The 16616-nt window shown below is 34.5% G+C and overlaps 1 long non-coding RNA gene and 1 other non-coding gene across 3 annotated transcripts in view; both read right to left on the reverse strand.

The window, feature by feature from the left end:
• Positions 1-16616, reverse strand: part of LOC137220759 (uncharacterized) — a 456326-nt gene that overhangs the window by 141203 nt on the left and 298507 nt on the right. For both annotated transcript variants that reach the window (XR_010941781.1, XR_010941782.1), the window contains exon 2: positions 10872-10971. This is a non-coding gene — a long non-coding RNA (uncharacterized lncRNA). The remainder of the gene's footprint in view (positions 1-10871; positions 10972-16616) is intronic.
• On the reverse strand, positions 13255-13362 carry LOC137222928 (U6 spliceosomal RNA). The gene has a single exon (XR_010942693.1). It is a non-coding gene; the product is annotated as a U6 spliceosomal RNA (small nuclear RNA).

Consider the following 16616-nt stretch of genomic DNA (forward strand, 5'->3'; position numbering starts at 1 on the left):
TTCATTTTTGCTGTCATCTAGGGGCTGCTCTTAGCTCATAGAGGCTGACTGCATTCGTTCCATGTGACTCCCTTCATCTTCAAAGCCAGCAATGGAGAATATCACTCATATCAAGTCCCTCTCACATTTCAAATCTCTTTTATCAGGAAAAGCCCAGGACCTTTTAAGGGCTCACCTAATTAAGTCAGGTCCACCTAGGATAATAACTTAATCTAATTTCAACTGATTTGAGACCTTAATTACATCTGCAAAACCCCTTCACAACAGCATCTAAACTAGTGTTTGAGTAACTGAGAGAATAGAGTATGGGAAATATGTCACTGAATATAAAAATTAAACTAAATACGACTGGAGTAATTTTGGAGACACTGACAGTACAGAAAGGACTAAAATCTTCAAGCTATCCGTAGAGTACCTGGGGGTAGGAAATGACTGAAACATAGTAGCCAGTGTTATACACTTCAACACTGGGGGTAGGAAGGTGTTTACACAAAAGTGAGTAAAATGGTCTGGATATACAAATATAGAACAAGGAGGAAAGGTACCCTATTTGAAAACCCCAAAGGTAAGATGATATGGGAGAAAAAATATTAACTAGTTGGAAGGGCAGCAGGGGAAGCAGCACCTTCAAGAGAGAGCCAGGTTCCAAGTAGAGGAAGAAATAGAAAGAGACATTTAGAGACTTGTTTCTAAATATAAGGAAATGTGTTTGGAAAGAATATAAGTTCGAAAGGAATTAGAGGAAGGGTTTCTCAAGTTGATAAATCGTGTCAGAAAAGGGAACACACTGAATTCACAGAGCTATGTGGAAGTCAGAGTCCACAGGATGGTGGGTAACTGAGGGTATCTAGACTGCATATTGTGACTCAAATGGAGGAAATGGGCAATGAGATCAATTCTAATATCCCTAAGGCTGATAGAAGTGGCAAGGCTAAGTGTTACAAGTATGGCTGTGGTTGTGGTAGACTGCGTGATTAATTATATATATATTCAATTCTTCTTGTAGGAGGATCACACATCTGTGATCCTCTGATTTTAGGCCTGCGCATGTGACTTATGCCTCCCTCGCTGCCAGTTCTTGCAGGAAGATTTGATACTGATGGAATTTGATATTCCCATCCTGCTTAACTCAGGAGTAGTCATATGAATTTCTTTGGGAAATGAAATGTGGGCAAAAGTGAACTGCCACTCCTTAACAGAATCTTTTAAGTGTCACCCTTGCCTGTCCAGATTCCTTTTACTTCTGCTAAAACACTATAATTTTGGGGATAGGCTGATAAGTCAGCCTGTGGTCAGTATCAAGATGATACTGAGCAGAGCCACAGCCATCCATGATGGACATATAGCATTAGCAAAATATGAAATTTTGTTGTTGTAAGTCTCTGATGTTTTGGAATTGTGTTATTGTAGTATAATTGTCCTGAGTGATTCAGTGGTCTTACAATATTCCCAAAGAGTGTTCTGATGGGAATATGAAGGTTGGCAAAGATTAGTCTTATGGCAATTTGTGGATTTCTGTTCTAAAAAAATATATGTGGTGTGATATCCCTTTCCCCATCAGTACCTTTTCCTTAAAGTTTTAACATTTAACAAATCAGGAATTAACTTTTAATCCACAAATTTATTTTTATAGCCCTATTTCCACATATACATCAAGTGACCCCTGTTAGAGTTAATTTCTATATACTTCTAACATTATAGCAAAGAGTTCCAACTACAACATTCTGTCAAGTCTTTTAACCAATAAGCAGGTTATTTTATACAAATTAACTCTACTATGAGTGGGGAACAATTGTAAGAAAGTAGATTAAGCACTGTTAATCGCTTATCAAAAGTATAAAAAGGATCAATTCATAAACACATAAAATCACTTAGAATGCTATTGGTTTCAAGCACCAAAAGACTTAAGAAACAAGTACTTCCTTAGGCTCCTATTACTTAAACTCTAGAAAAAGATCTGGCTCAAGGTATGTTTAATAAGTGGGTTCTCCCTATCCTCTGCAATTATTTTTAATGCTTCATTTTCTGGAGTGGGGTGGGGGCTTCTAACTTAGGCTATCTTTTTCTTTTTTTCTTTTTTTTTTTTTTTGATGTGGATCATTTTTAAAGTCTTTATTGAATTTGTTACAATATTGCATCTGTTTTATGTTTTGGCTTTTTGACCACGAGGCATGTGGAATCTTAGCTCCCTGAGCAGGGATCGAATTGACATTGACACCCCCTGCACTGGAAGGCGAAGTCGTAACCACTGGACTACTAGGGGAGTCCCTAGGCTATCTTTTCAAGTAGCTTTATTTGAAAAGCAAGGAAACATTTTTTTTTTTCCTGCCAGAATCACCAAACTTCTTTTTAAATGAGGTTTAATTATGATGTATAATTGCTATCACTGTCTTTGATATCTAACTGTGGCCAGAAGTATACCATGCATTCATTGGCTTGGCTTGTGTTCCTGCATAAAGTAATAAGGTGGAATGGTTACTTTAAAAATAAATCCATTGTTAGTTTTCTAAGGAACCTCCATACAGTTCTCCATAGTGGCTGTATCAATTTATATTCCCACCAACAGTGCAAGAGGGTTCCCACACCCTCTGAGGTTTATCCACACCCTCTCCAGCATTTATGTTATACAGCAGAAACTAACACACCATTGTAAAGCAATTATACTCCAATAAAGATGTTTAAAAAAACTAAAAAATAAATCCAGCCCATTCTTGATACCTTGATGAAATCAGCTTACACTGAACACATAGAGCATTCAGAATAAGTTAGGATAACTGAATGAAAATTAAGTTACTACTAAAAAGAGGAAGGAAGGGAATAAATGTCTACTTCATATGCTGTAATTCGTCTATCTAAAACTTAAATATTTATCTCTTGCAGTATTTCTTTGTGAAGATAATGGGCAATAATAAAAGTATCCTGTATTAATTTTGAAGTAAGGCAATGAGTCTATGATAAAACAATGTTGTTTTAATAGCTATTTAAAAATATTTTTATAGATCCACTCAAATCAAGACACTATAAAGAAGAGATATAGGATTATCCACAAACATTAGACCATATACTATTTTATTGAGATAGAACAGTAAATATGTTATTATTTTATGGTCATTGCTATAGACATTTCAATGGTTCTTAATTCACAAGGCCTTTAGATGGCCTGGGGATTCACTTAACTTACTGTCCAGTTGGCAAATATTCATCTCTTCCTACTAACATGAGAATAAAACCAAAGTCAGTCTTATAGTCTAGTCAGATAATTTTTCTTCTCCTTCTTTTTAATTTATATTTTCTTATTTAATTCATTTATAAACTATACTACTTTAAAGTTCTTAATGCTTTGGTAGAGTTAAAAATGAGATGAAATCATAAATATACTTCCCACAAACTTTATAATAATGTATCATTAACGTGTTTTGAGGTATTTTCTAGGTACTTATCTTTAACTAATCCTGTTCATTACTTTGATATCTATTGTTGAAAGAAATCGCTAAATGTTATTTTTAACTCTTTTGGCCTGTTACACTTTTACTGTGCTTAATACTGCTTTTATGTTGGTGTTACCTCAGGAGGAATAAAAAATATATATATTTATAAAATAATATTCATGAAAAGAGTAATCTATACATTTGGAAAACGTTTTCAACCTTCTACTCAAGAGGACCATCTCATGTTATTTGGTGGGACATACGTTAATCCATATTTATGCCCTTTGGACATAAGGAGCAACATGTTGCCCTTGAAAACACTGTTTACTGACTTGGCATTCGTGAAATTCACTTGGCCTGAATTGTGGCATTAGCTCAGTCCAGAAGATGTGAAATCATTCAGGTTTCTAAAAGGGAATAAGGATAGCATCACCTCCAAGCCTCCATTTCACACATCATCACTCAAAATACCTTCATATTTTACAACCTTTTGAAAATAACATTTATCAGCATGCTTAATATTAGATTCAGGGTATATTTCCTTGTTGTTTTTGTTATTTGTTGCTAATATTGCCATTTTGTTTTAATTAGTATAATTGGTATTATAGTGCAATTAACATTTTATTATTCTTTGTATCCAGTCAACTTAGTGAAAGCTAGAATATGAGTTATTGGCAGGTACTCTTGCTGTTATTACATTGAAATTTTCTTATTTTGCATACTGATTGAATGACCATCTGTCCCAATTTTTCATCTCCAAGTTTAAATATTTGTAATATCATGAATTTGGAAAAAGTAAGATCCTTCCTAAGATATAATAGGCATGTAGTGCATGAAAATAACAGAATATTAATGACATGCGAATTGACTGGAAAGAGTTGAAATGACTCCTCTAACACCTGATCTATTCCATTTATTAACTGATTTTCTTCTCCAACTTATAGTCTATGCATTCATAGTTCACTTGGCTATTCGGTCTTTAACAATGAACCTAAGTGTGAGCATGAATACCTAATTTTTATGTACCAGAACCTGCCTCATTGTCATTCATCAAAACAGTTGCCTTCTGGTAGACAAAACAATTGAGCAAGGTAATAAACCAACTCTGTGGCTACAATTATAATACTTTTATATCTATTAAACTGTGAAGTCAAGTGAGGTTTTCAATTTATGCTCATTCAATGCTGTGCTGTGCAGTATCAGGGGCTCTGAACCACTGGAGGATGTCAATTTAAAGCACTGAGGAACTGGCCAATAGAAGAAATGAGTGATGAGCCAATTCCCAAACATCTATGGTCCTGCTCTAAAAATCTTCGGATCATTGTAGTTTTAATTTTAATGGTACTGAAAACACTATTAGAGTCTGTATTCAGCTGTTTCCATTTCTAAGAAAAACTAAGAAGAAAAAAATGGAGAGATGAGGGAAATAATATAGCTAAATAAAATAAAAACTCTAAAGAAAAGACTTTATTTTTTTTTCTAGAAACAAATAGAATTGTTCTACCTTGGGAAAATTTCTGCCTTAAATTTTTATTAACATTCCAAATACCAGAGAACCAATTTATACTGTAAACAGATTCATTTTATGATAGATATTGGGCACATATTGTTTTGAAAAAAATATAGTAGTTAGAATAGATACATTTTCTTTTTGTCCTAGAATTCTACACTCTAAATCATGAAAACATGTTTATTTCTTTAATAGAACTCCTGGAATAAAATGGACCAGATACTTCTCTAAATCAGTTTTGGATTGATTTATCTGTGTATTGAATTGACATATTATTTAATTAGAATGATGAATAAATTCAATTAAAAGGATAAACCAGTTTTGCACAATAGGCACTGCCTAGGAAACAAATATTGTATAACCATATGGTTTATTGGAAATGTTTACCATAAAGCATAAGTAAACTAAAAACAACATCATATTATACTGCTAAATTTAGTTCAGTTTGCTTTGGGTTGGGAAGAAGGTAAACTTTTTCAATAACAATACGGCTTTATTTTATAACAATTTCTTAATTTATACTGCAATTTGATTTTCAGTTTTATAGTTCATTTTTTCCTCAAATATTGTGAAACATAGTTAAATAGTTAAGATTTAGAAGCATAAATGTGGAGAGATACTATTTATATTTATTGTCTTTTCTAATTTTCATTCAAGAGGAAACAATATTTTATAATAAATTAACTCAAATATCTAAAAAAATCTAGAAAAAAATTTCATATAAATAAGGATTTATTAAATTTTACATTATAAAAAATAAAATTTTACAAATTCACTTTATGTGTGTTTGTATGTGCATTTTTCATATAGTAAAAGTTCACTTGCATAATGGGTGATTGAGGATTTTCTCTTTTTTAAAAAACTATTTTGTCAAAAATTATTTCATGAACACCTATGGTCCTGAATTCATAAACAGACACTTGAATACACTGGAAAATTATACAAAGATGTTTTTATTATTTTTGAAAGTATGTATTTTTTTTAAAATTGATTAATGGTATTAAATTAAAAAGAGGGAAATCCTTTAAAATAATATTATCTCTCCTGTATTATTTTTGGAGCACTTCATTTGAACTTTTTAGAAATTCAAATTAGATGGTTTCTTTATCACTTTTTAACAGTGATCTTTAAAATCTGTGTGTGATTTGGTGAAGAATAACTTCATCTGTGGTTTTAATATGTATCAGAGCTCATCTATTCATATTACAGATTAAAAGCATCTTACTTTTAGGCATGGACTCTTTATTTTTGCCCAAGGACATTAAAAAGTGTATTTCAAGTTAAAAAAAAAAATGGATACAATTCCAGTGATACTGGGTTATACAATATTGTATTATATATAAATATATATATTTCAGTCTCCTGAAAATATGAAAATGTGACACTATATATGTAATGTGGATATATATGTAATATGGAGATTTTACATTCCATCCCTTTATCTTCACTCACCCTTCTATACATTTTAACTGTAAATATTCATTGAGAACTTGCTATTTATGAGAAGTGGTACTAGACATTTGGGATACATCAGTAAATAAATCTAATGAGACACTGATGTCACAAAATTTACATTTTTCAGCAATCAGAGAAGAAGAAAAAATAAGAGTAATTCAAATTGGGAAAGAAGAAGTAAAACTGTTACTGTTTGCAGATGACATGATACTATACATAGAAAATACGAAGGATGCTGCCAGAAGAGCTCATCAGTGAATTCGGTAAAGTTGCAGGATACAAATTAATACACAGAAATCTCTTGCATTCCTATATGCTAACAATGAAAGATCAGAAAGAGAAATTAATGAAAGAATTCCATTTACCACTGCATCAAAAAGAATAAAATACATAGGAATAAACCTACCTAAGGAGACAAAAGACCTGTACTCTGAAAACTGTAAGACACTGATGAAAGAAATCAAAGATGACACAAACAGATGAAAAAATATACCACGTTTATACTACCCAAGGCAATCTACAGATCTGATGCAATCCCTATCAAATAACCAATGGCATTTTTTCACAGAACTAGAGCAAAAAACTCTTAAGTTTATATGGAAACACAAAGACCCCAAATGGCCAAAGCAATTCTGAGAAAGAAAAATTGAGCTGGAGGAATCAGACTCCCTGACTTCAGACTATACTACAAAGCTATAGTCTTCAAAACAGTATGGAACTGGCACAAAAACAGACATATATATCAATGGATCAGGATAGAAAGACCAGAAATAAACCCAGACACCTATGGTCAATTAATCTATGACAAAGGAGGCAAGAATATACATTGGAGAAAAGACAGTATCTTCAATGAGTGGTGCTGGGCAAACTTGACAGCTACATGTAAAAGAATGAAACTAGAACATTCCCTAACACCATACACAAAAATAAACTCAAAATCAATCGAAGACCTAAATGTAAGACTAGATACTATAAAACTGAGAGGAAAACATAGGTAGAACACTCTTTGACATAAATCACAGCTATATCTTTTTTGATCCACCTCCTAGAGTAATGAAAATAAAAACAAACAGGACCTAATTAGACTTAAAAGCTTCTGCACAAAAGAGGAAACCATAAATGAAATGAAAAGACAGCCCACAGAATTGGAGAAAATATTTGCAAATGAGGTGACTGACAACGGATTTATCTCCAAAATATACACAAACAGCTCATGCAGCTCTATGTCAAAAAAACAAACAACCCAATCAAACAATGGGCAGAAGATCTAAATAGACATTTCTCCAAAGAAGACATACTGATGGCCAAAAAGCACATGAAAAGATGCCCAACATCACTATCAGAGAAATGCAAATCAAAACTACAATGAGGTATCACTTCACACTGGTCAGAATAGCCATCATCAAAAAGTCAACAAACAATGAATGCTGGAGAGGGTGTGGAGAAAAGGGAACCCTCCTACACTGTTGGTGGGAATATAAATTGGTACAACCACTATGGAGAACAGTATGGAGGTTTCTTAAGAAACTAAAAGTAGAACTATCATATGATCCTGCAATCCCATTCCCAGGCATATATCTAGAGAAGAACATAATCTGAAAAGACACATGCACCCCAATGTTCATTACAACACTATTTACAATAGCCAAGACATGGAAGCAACTTAAATGTCCACTGACTGAGGAATGGATAAAGAAGATGTGGTACATACACACAGTGGAATATTACTCAGCCATAAAAAAGAATGAAATAATGCCTTTTGCAGCAACATGGATGGACTTGGAGATTATCATACTAAGTGAAGTAAGTCAGACAGAGAAAGACCAATATATGATATAACTCATACGTGGAATCTGTATCATTTTTAAAAAATGATACAAATAAACTTATTTACAAAACAGAAATAGACTTACAGGTATTGAAAACAAACTTATGCTTACAAAAGGGAAATCGTGGTGGAGGAGATATAAATCAGGAGTTTGGGATGAACACACACATACAACTATATGATATATAGTTAGATAACTATAAGATAGATAACCAACAAGGACCTACTGTATAGGATATGGAACTCTACTCAATATTTTTTAATAACCTGTATGAGAAAAGAATCTGGAAAAGAATGAATATATGCATAACTGAATCACTTTGTTGTACACCTGAAACTAACACAACATTGTAATTCAGCTATACTCCAATAAAATTAAAATAAAATAAAGAATTTTCATTATGTATTATATGTGTATGTAGTGGGAACAAATGATAGATAAATAAAATAAAGTGATGATTAGTTTTATGTGTTAACCTGACTGGGCTAAGGAATGCCCAGATAGCTGGTGTTTTCAAAAGAGATTAACATTTGAATTAGTTGAATGAATAAAGTAGATGTGCACTCACCAATGTGGGTGGGCACCATGCAATCACTGAGGGCCCAAATAGAACAAAAAAATAGAATAAGGGCAAATTATCTTTCTCTTCCTGAGCCTGGACATCCATCTTCTCCTTCCCTCAAACACTGGAGCTCTGGGTTCTTTGAACTTTGGACTCTGGGACTTATACCAGTGGCCCCTAGTCCTCAGGCCTTCCTACACAGACTGAATTTCCTATATCACTGGTTTTCCGGGTTCTCCAGCTTGCACTGGAGATCATGGCAGATCATGGGACTTCTTGGCCTCCATAACAGTCTGAGCCAATTCCTATAATAAATACAATCTCTATCTGTATCTCTAACCTCTAGCTCTAGCTCTAGCTCTACCTCTATTTCTACATTTACATCTGCATGTACATCTATCCTGTTGGTTCTGTTTCTCTGGAGAACCTGACTAAACATCTGCCTAAAGTGTACTATTATAGGGTTTTGAATTCTTGACCAAGAAGCTACTTTACATTGCAGCATAAGGAAAGCAAAGTTTAAGCTGCTATCTAAGCCATTAAAAGGAGACAACCAACCAACAATTCGCTAAAGAGCTTATAATAAATTTTTTTCAAACTAGACTGTTCCTAGATCCAAAGAAAGAAATGAAATCAGTGGCGTCTAGGAATAGAAAGAGAAACATTGTGCTGGTGAGGTATCAGGGAAATGAGGGAAGGGAGAAAGGGGCCAGAAGTGAGATGCACAGGCCAAGGACACATCATAAAAGGCTGAGCAGGCCAGAATGGGGGTTTGTTTCTTATTATAATTGCACTGGGAAACCATTTCCAGATTTTAAGTAGGAAACCACAGGATACGATTATTTTAAAAATACTATTCTGGCCATTCTTCGCACACTGCAACGAAGAGTAGCCCCCGCTTGCTGCAACTACAGAAAGCCCGCGGGCAGCAACAAAGACCCAATGCAGCCAAAAATAAAATAAATAAATTTATAAAAACAATAAATAAAATAAAATGTACTGTAGGGGGTTGAGGCTGTGAAATAAAATTCATATTTTATGGCAAGACAAGAAAAATTTCAACATAAAAATTCTCCTCTGACCTTTGACCTCCTCTCCCCACACTGTGTATTGTGTATCTGCATTATCCATCGACCAAACCTTCCCTACCTGCTGGACCATAAAGAACAACATTCTCCTAGCATCAACAACTCCTTAAAAGGTATCATTCCTTCTTGATCTTGTAAGGGGTCACATGACCCATTACAATGATGGCTTAGATCTGGATTATGTAAACTGTCAATAATACATCATTTGATATACAGTCCTGTCTCAAAAAAATTTATACAACTGTGCCTTGACTTCTAATGGGTGAAACAGTTCTTGGAGCTTTCTGAGATGCTCTTCCAAGGTTATATCGGTTTGAATAAAAACTTTCATTTATTTCTTAGATGGAGTGATTAATTTTTCATTGACAAGGCAAAATGGTAGCTCAGAGATTAATCAGTGAAATCAATAAGGCTTCATAGTAGTACAGGCAAGACAGAATAGAAGTTGGGACAAGGACTGCAGAAGCAAAAGTGATAAGAAGTAGACCCATTTCGAAAATATTTTAGGGTTACTGTGGATAGTATTGAGATGCTAATACATAGTGTTCTTCAGTCTCCTCCATATCCCCAACCCAACCTTTGCCCCAGTTGTTTATTTTCCCCCTTTTAGATAATCAAGATACATTATCAAAAATCCTTGCCTTAGGCCCAGGTGCAGACTTATGCCTTAGGTACATACAGTTGACTGTTCTTCCTTTATGGTAGCTGAGTGTTAACCAAAAAACTAAGATCACTTCTGGCAAGGCATTTGTTGTTTAGAAATTTTTGGAGCTTTAATAAAACAAACATATTATTTAACTTAAACCACTCTTAACTTTTATAGTTGAGGAAATGTAAGCTCCAAAAGGGAAGAAATTTATCATGTATAATAGCCTATCCTCAGCATTCATCACTTTGCTGTGGCATATTACTAATATATGCTCAACAATATGTTTTTTAGAGGAAAAGGTAACACACCTTATTAGTGTCAGGGCTGGAACTATAATGCAAGTCTCTTACCTTCAAAGAAGATCTCTTAAATCCTGTTTTCCCCTCAAATTCAGGAGACTGAATTTCTTCAAATCTGCAATCTCTGGCTCTGTTGTGGTCCTGAGTCCGGCTGTAAAAATCATGTGGAAGACAGATTATTATGAATTTTTTGTCATAATCTTTTATTTAAAGAATAACCTTTAACATTTTAAGCACCTAGTTATCTCTATTTTACCACATAATAGCCCAAAGAGGCAGTGCTTATGTCACATCTCACAGATGAGGGATCAGAGGCTCAAAGGGTTGTGTCAGTTTCTGAAGGTGACAAATAGAAGATGTCAACAGCAAATTTAATCCTAGACTATTTGACTCCAAATCCTATACTTGTAAACACTATGCCAAGAGATAACTCAGTACCCAAGCTTTTGATTGAAAATAGTTTGAAAATCACCATCTTAGTTTTCATTTTATTTTTAACTCTTGCTAATAAAACAAATACGTAAAACTATTAAATGCCAAGATCAGCCCTGCTTCTTCTCTTGTTATCACTTCTACTGTTGTTACGTGGTTCCCTTCTTTATGATCTGTCTTAAAAAGGAATTGAAGAATTTTAGATACAATACAATATAAATATTAAATTAACACTTATGTACCCCCAATCCAGCTTACGAACTGAAGTGCTACCAAACGCTGAGGCTCTCTACATAGCTCCTATGAATACAGTCTACTAACTTAATAAGGTGGTTATCATTGCCATGGAATTTTACATGAAATAAAAATGTATAGGGCTTCCCTGGTGGCGCAGTGGTTAAGAATCCGCCTGCCAATGCAGGGCACACAGGTTCAAGCCCTGGTCCAGGAAGATCCCACATGCCTTGGAGCAACTAAGCCCATGTGCCACAACTACTGAGCCTGCTCTCTAGAGCCTGCAAGCCACAACCACTGAGCCTGCGTGCCTAGAGCCCGTGCTCCGCAACAAGAGAAGCCACCACAGTAAGAAGCCCACGCACCGCAATGAAGAGTAGCCCCCGCTCACTGCAACTAGAGAAAGCCTGCACGCAGCAATGAAGACCCAACACAGCCAAAAATAAATAAATAAAATAAATAAGTTAAAAAAAAGGTTTAACCTTAAAAATAAAGGTCCAAAACTTAAAAACAAAAAATGTATATATGCAGGATTTATAATCAGTGGGTATGAAACAAACAGTATAATTATAACAGAGTTTTTTGTTTTATTTTGTATAATTTTTTAAATATATTGTTAAATAACATCAAATCTGAACTTGGCTAAAGAAAAACTATTTGAAAAGACTATTGTACCAGGAAGAACACTTAGACCTTGAGATCTGCAAGCATCTCAAAATCAAACAGCAAAAAAAAAAAAAAGCTTTTCTTGTATAGGAAGGAGTAAGCAAGGTCAGCAAGAACTTTGAGGGGAAATCACTCAAGCAGGTGGGGATGAGCAGACAGCATGGCTGGGGTGATTTAACAGGCATTGTTTCTTACTGTGGCCAGCTAATTATCAGAGTGACCTTTTTTTTTTTTCCCCCCCCAGAGTGAGCTTTTAAGGCAGTATGTACTGCCTCTTAGTAATTCCTTAAAAATGGGAGTCTTTAAAGTTCATAGGATTGTGGGGAGGGTCAAAGCCTAATTAAATTTTGGCTGGGCCACATGAGTAACAGGCAATTTTGCACAACTGGTCAGCCTTTTTGTTATTTTAGATGGATGGTGTCTGTCTTTAAATATTATTAGAGATGGAATAAGAGTCATTTTTGAGGTTTATAGTTTGAAGGATGGGCTGGTCTTCACTTTCTTGCTGGCCTTGAAGGACTAGTTGTATCATCTGTTGAGCACGGTTTAGGACTGTCTAAGAAATCATGGAACATCTAAGAGACTTGACAAAAACTATGCCTAAGAATGTACTAAAGAAAGAGTCAAAGCAAGATGGCACTTAGGAGGCTCCTGAGATCCCCTCCTGCCATGAACACACTTAATGAACAGCTACACATGGAGCAATTCTCTTTGAAAAACATCCAGAAAATAGCTGAGTGATTCCTACACATTAGACAAAAAGGAAAATATCCACATCAAAATGGCAGGCTCTAGGAACTGACTGTGAGTCTACCCAGAGACCAGGGCTGCTGATAGAGACCACTCCTGCCTTCTCCCTCCAACCTGCTCAAGAAAATTCCTGGAAGGAGCTTTTACAAACATCTCAGCACTGCAGGTTTTACAGCTGCTGCCAAGGGAAAGGTTCCCAAATGTCTGGCTCTGATAGCCAAAGGGGCTTCCATTTGTCAGTCCCAATCCTATAGGACTGTAGCAAACAAAGAAGCAATTCTTTTTCTTAATTTTATTTTTTTCTTATTCCAGTTTTATTGAGATATAATTGACATATAACACTGTATAAGTAAAAAATATGGAATGCTTCACAAATTTGAGTGTCATCCTTGTGCAGGGGCCATGCTGATCTTCTCTGTGTCATTCCAATTTTTAGTATAAGTGCTGCCAAAGCAAGCACCAAAGAAGTAATTAGAACAAGCTATCCTACCAGCTATCCTACTCCTCAAGACACTAGAAAAAGAAGAGCAAATTAAGTCTAAAGTTAGCAGAAAGAAGTAAATAAGAAAGATTAGTGAGAAATAGAAACTTAAAAAAAAGAGAACAGATCAATGAAACTAGGAGTTATTTTTTTTGAAAAGATAAGCAAAATTGACATAATGTTACCTAGACTTACTAAGAAAAAAGAAATGAAGACTAAAATAGATAAAATCATAAATGAAAGAGGAAACATTACAACTGACACCATTACAACTGTAAAAGAGTACTATAAAAATTATACATCAACAAAATGGACAACATAGAAGAAATGCATAAATTCCTAGAAACAGAAAACCCACCAAGTCTAACTCATGAAGAAATACAAAATCTGAACAGAATAATTACGAGTAAGAAAACTGATTCAGCAACCAAAACTTCCCAATAAAGAAAAGTCCAGGACTAGAGGGTTTTACTGATAAATTCTACCAAACATTTAAAGAAGATTAATACCAATCCTTCTCAGACCCTTCCAGAAAACAGAAGATCTACGAATACTTCCAAACTCATTTTATGAGGCCAGCATTACCCTGATACCAAAGCCAGATAAGGACACAACAAGAAAAGAAAATTTCAGGTTAATATCCCTAATCGATATAGATGTAAAGATTCTCAACAAAATATTAATGAACTGAATTCAACAGTACATTAAAGGATCATGCACCTTGATCAAATGGGATTTATTTCTGGGGTGCATTATGATTCAACATCACACATTATAAATGTGACAGACAACATTAAGAAAATAAATAATAAAAACTAATGGTCATTTCAATTGGTGCAGAGGAAGCATTTCACAAAATTCAACATCTTTTGTGGTAAGAACTCTACACAAACTGGGCATGGAGGGAATGTACCTCAACATAATAAACACCATCTGTGACAAACCCACAACTAACATCACAGTCAATGGTGAAATGCTGAAAGCTTTTCCTCTAAGATCAGGAACAAGACAAGGATGTCCACCTTCATCACTTTTATTCAACATAGTGCTGGAATTCCTAGCCAGAGCAATTAGGAAAGAAAAATAAATAAAAGGTAACTGAATCAGAAAGGAAGAATAAATTGTCTCTGTTTGCAGGTAACATAGTATTATATATAGAAAACCCTTAAATCTCCACCAAAAAACTGTTAGGACTAATCAACAATTTCAGTAAAGTTGCTGTACATAAAATCAATATAAAAATATCAGTGGTATTCTTATACACTAACAACAAACTATGCAAAAAATAAATTATAAATTAGGAAAACAATCCCATTTACAATAATATGAAAAAGAATAAAGTTCTTAGGTGTAAATTTAACCAAGAAGGTGAGAAATCGGTATGCTGAAAACTATGAATCATTAATGAAAGAAACTGAGGAGGACTCAAATAAATAGAAAGGTATTCCATGTTCATTTACTGGAGGAATTAATACTGTTAAAATGTCTATATTACCCAAAGCAATCTACAAATTTAATGTAGTCCCTATCAAAATCCCAATGGTATTTTTCAGAGAAAGAGTCCAGAAATAAACTCACACATACATGGTCAATTAATTTCAACAAAGGAGCCAAGAATATACAATGAGGAATTGGGAGTCTCTTCAATAAATAGTACTGGAATAACTGGAAACCCATATGCAAATGCATGAAAGTGGACCACTATCTTACACCAATCACAAAAATTAACTTGAAATGTATTAGACTTAAATATAAGACCTGAAACCATAAAATTCCTGGAAGAAAACAGGAGGTAATCTCCTTGACTTTGGTCTTGGCAATGATATTTTGGATTTGACACCCAAAGCAAAGGCAACAAACGCAAAAATAAACGAGGACTACCTCAGACTAAAAATCTCCTGCAGAGTATAGGAAACCATCAACAAAATGAAAAAGTACCCTATGGAATAAAAGATAATACTTGCAAACCACTACTAGACAATGGGATGATATCCAAAATATATGAGGAACTCATGTAACTCAACAGCTGAAAAAACAATCCTAATAAAAAAATGAGCAAAGGACCTAAATAGACATTTTTTTTTCCAAAGAAAACATACAAATGATAAACAGATACTTGAAAGGGTATTCAACATCACTAATCATCAGGGAAATGCAAATCAAAACCACAGTGAGCTATCACCTCATATCTGTTAGGATGTCTGTTATCAAAAGGCCAAGAGATAACAAACGCTGGTGAGAATGTGGAGAAAAAGGAATATTTGTACACTGTTGGTGGGAATGTAGCACTATGGAATATACTATGGTGGTTCCTCAAAACTTAAAAATTCAACTCTCAGATGATCCAGCAATTCTACTTCTAAGTATATAACCAAAAGACATGAAATCATTATCTTGAAGAGATATCTGTACTCCCATTATTCACAATAGCCACAGTATGGAACCAATCCAGGTTTCCATCAATAGATGGAAGGATAAAAAATCATCATACACACACACACACACACACACACACACACACACAGTATGGAACATTATTCAGCCTTAAAAAAAAAAAAAAGTAAATCCTGTTATTTGTGACAACATGGTCAAGAATGAACTTGAAAGCCATTATGCAAAGTGAAATAAGTCAAATGGAGGAAGACAAATACCACATGGTACCACTTGTTTGTGGAATATAAAAAAAAAAAAAAAAGTAAAATTCATAGAAACAAACAGAGGGTAGAAAAGTGGTTGCCAGGCCATCTCATTGTACATTTTGAATATCTTAGTTTTCTTTGCCAATTATACCTCAATAAAGCTGGTGGGGTCGGGGGCGGGAGAGTTGAAGCACATCATGCAACACGCACGCTCACATACAAAAGAATATATAAGAAAATTAATGAGTGTTAAAATCTGATTATGAGAGTAAAAACAAGATTAGAGGTTTGAAGGGGATAAATTCAGGGGATTCAGAACATTGGACTCAAAGTGTCCTTAGATAGTAGAATGAGGAGAGTAGTCCTGTTTCAACAAATTTCCTGCTTTATGGTCTACATATTTTCAGTGGTGGCACAGACAGCAGAGTTTTCAGGGATCATATACACAGCAGTCACTGTGACCACTGCACAAGTGTATCCTTGGGAAACCAGAATCATGTTCAATGTTATATGATTGTAGAGGACCCTTCACTGGAGTACCTGTAGTTCTCTGGTGATGATGTTTGTTGGTTTGGTAAAATAGTCCAGAGTCCT

Source organism: Pseudorca crassidens, chromosome 3 (genome assembly GCF_039906515.1).
Source record: "Pseudorca crassidens isolate mPseCra1 chromosome 3, mPseCra1.hap1, whole genome shotgun sequence".
Lineage (NCBI taxonomy): Eukaryota > Metazoa > Chordata > Mammalia > Artiodactyla > Delphinidae > Pseudorca > Pseudorca crassidens.